The following is a 3,180-nucleotide window of genomic DNA, read 5'->3' as shown; positions in this document are numbered from 1 at the left end:
AGTGATAAGACCTTAAATGGCAGAGTAATTAGAATGTGCTTTAAATTAGGCTTGGATTTTTTTTTTGCTTGTTTGAATACTGGAACTACTCATGTCTGGATAGAAACCACTGTCTTAAATGCACCAAGTTTGGTTGTCAATTTCAGCCTTTTAATACTGTCATTGACAAATGTATTTGTGATATGGAGATGAGAGCTTAGAAGCATTCTTGGTCCACTGACCATCTAGCCATCACACAGAGAAAATGCTATTTGGTGGCTTGTGGAAAGGGGGCTGGAGGATGGGACTCTGGCCACCGCTTTTTCCCCCTCCAGCAGCCCCCTTTCCTCAGCTTTCCTGCACTAAAAAAATGGAACACCAGTGAATAGAGCACCGGCCCTGGAGTCAGGAGGACCTGAGTTCAAATCCAACCTCAGACACTTAACACAAAAACTAGCTGTGTGATCTTGGGCAAGTCATTTAACCCCAAATTGCCCTCCAAAAAGCAAAACAAAAAAACAAAAAAAAATGGAACCCATCTTGATTGTTGGGCATCTGGTCATTGACTTTTTACATGCAGATTTCCAAAAATACCTGTTGTCTGGAACAGGTTAGAAATCAGAAAATTGCTCAGAGAGGGATTCCCAACTTCTCGCATCTTCTGCATGTTGCCTCCAGTGGACTCTTTCCAAAGACCAAAGGATATGTCTGGTGGCAGCTAGTCTCCTTTGGAATCCTAGTCATGGTCTGGAAACAAGCTGCTTCATTTCCCACCCTCCTCAGGAAAGAGCCCTAAGGTGCAGTGAGCTGGGGGGGCCCTGCTGTGCCCCACCCCCTCTTCTCATCCCCAATTACACCACTCTGGGGGGGAGCCTTAACAGACCTTTTAGAAAGTAACAGGGAGATGAGTGTGAGGGTAGGAACCAAAGACATTCGAGGGAAGCGTCTCCAAATAACTCCCCAGATAGAAGGGGTATGGTAGGCTTGAAAGTGGGAGAGGTGGGTTCAGATCCCTCCTCCCACACTTAGTCTGTATAACTGTGAGCAAACTGCTTTTCTTCTCTGAGCCTCAGTTTTCTCAGCTGTAAAAGGGAAAGAATAATCTCACACAACCTACCTCCCAGGCTTCCGGTGGGGCAGGTGCTTCATCAATCTTAAAGCATCATAGAAATGTGAATAGGTAGAGGGCCATCCCGTGCCCTTGGGCAGGTCCCTGCCCTGTGAATGAAGAGTTCTCAGGGGAGGCTCAGCAGGGGTGCTGTAGTGGGGAGAGCTGGGGAATGGGCAGAGGGGCTTGGCATTAGCGTCCAGACAGATTCAGAATCCAGCAGAGGCATGCTCCTTGAACTGTAATCATTCTAATGTTCATCCATTGATCCATCCGATAATCTTCGAGCCAGGAGGGACCTTAGACACTCGTTCATCCCCCTCTTTTTTTAATAGTGGAGAAGACTGAGGTTCAGAGGAGGGGCAGTGATGTGCCCAAGGTCATGCAGAGAGCCCGTGGCAGAGCAGGAACTGGAGCACAGGCCAAGACTCTTTCTGCTGGCCCACAGTGCTCCGTTGCTTGTTGGGATCTTCTGCAAGGAATCCCCTTTGAATGAGCCAAGGCTGGAAGGGGAGGGGGGATGTGGCTGGAATTACTGTGTCTCCCCCGCTTTCTTCTTCCCAAAGCAGACCCCTCTCTCCCCACCTGCACACAGATGGGTGCCTCAGTGTACTTCCTGGGCTCCTGTCTTTGTCCACTTGGGCCTTTCTCCGGATCCTGGATCTTTTCTCTTCTGGTGGCCGAGTTGCCGAGTTCCTAGTGGAACTCTGTCCTTGGTTACAGCTTTTCAAAGCAGTCCAGCAGGCTAACCCAGATGCCCAGCAGCCCCCAGTGGCTGCAGTTCCCCCACCCACCTAGCTCCCTACACAAAGTTGTCTTTCCTGCATTTTCTGTGAAGGTCCTAGAATTACAGAGGGATTCTGCTGGCTCAGACACTGGGCGATCAGGGAGGGCGTTTCTCAGAATTTCAGTGGGGCCTCCGTGACTCCCCCACCCCTACCCCAGTTTGTCACCAGCAGCTGTCTAAATGAACCTAAATACTGCTCTTTCAAAAGATCTTAAAATATGGGTCTCATTTTCTTCTGATTTCAGGTGTATGGGAGAAACCTCAAGTTTCTTGTTAGTGGCCACTTTGGGGCCCTCTCTCTGGTCCCTACCTATCTATGCATTTCTCTGGCACCTTCACTAGGAGGGAGGCCTTGTTTTACTTATTGGGGGGGAGGTTGTGGGGGGGAGAGGGGAGGAGGGAAGCATTAAGGCAATGCTAACCAATGGATCTCGCACCATGATTGGTCCAAAGTAGTTCAATACAAAATACTTATCAGTAATGTTTCTATCAAGTTGATTACTATCCAATAGAGTATTTTAGGGTTTTGGTTTTCTTTTCTTTCTTTTTCTTTTTTTTAAGCAAAGTGCATATTTTGAATTTGGTATTGTATTGATGAAGGCTTTACTTTTAATGCTGCTTTTTTGAGTTTGGGGATAACAGGGTGGGGGGGGGGGGCACAAAGCCAAGGGATTGTGGGAAGCACCACTGGACACAACCCACGGGTTAAGTCTTGTTGGGAAAGTTTGGGGTGGATGTGGATGTTGGCTGCCCTTTGGGTGGGGGGTCGGGAAGGGAAGGGAAGGGGAAAGGGGGGGGGTGGGAAGGGGAGGGGCTTCTTTTTGCTTTTGCTTTCTAAAGAGCCCTTAGAAACTCTGCAAATGAATGAGGCAGCTTTAATTCTGGAAGTGTGTAAATATGCACTAGTTTATAAATTATACCATCCTATCTAGTAGCTATAAAATCTCACATTAAAAACAATATGATTTTGTGTGTGTTTGTTGAGGGTGTTTATTTAAAATGTCTGCCTTCTTACTGCCAATGCTTTCTGAAGGAGGGAGCTGGGCAGTGGGCAGCCCCTAACACCTGACCCCATCCTGAGCCATCCACCACTGTCTCTAGTACTAACTACATCCTGTTCTGTCCTGGTAACACCATCCAATAAAAGCTTTCTCTAGACGTTGGCTTGGTGTCTCCTTTGCGCAGCTCTTTTGAGCTTTCTTCAGTGGCACGGCCTTCTACACACACAAGGCTTCAGTGGCCAGGGCCTTCCAGATTTCATCCAGATGGGTAGTGAGCCAGCCCCCCAGGGGCCTCAAGGCCAAGG

Source organism: Petaurus breviceps, unplaced genomic scaffold (genome assembly GCF_028583685.1).
Source record: "Petaurus breviceps papuanus isolate PSGF00001 unplaced genomic scaffold, PetGlider_PUasm1.0 90681, whole genome shotgun sequence".
NCBI lineage: Eukaryota > Metazoa > Chordata > Mammalia > Diprotodontia > Petauridae > Petaurus > Petaurus breviceps.
Note: the sequence above shows the minus strand (reverse complement) of the source record.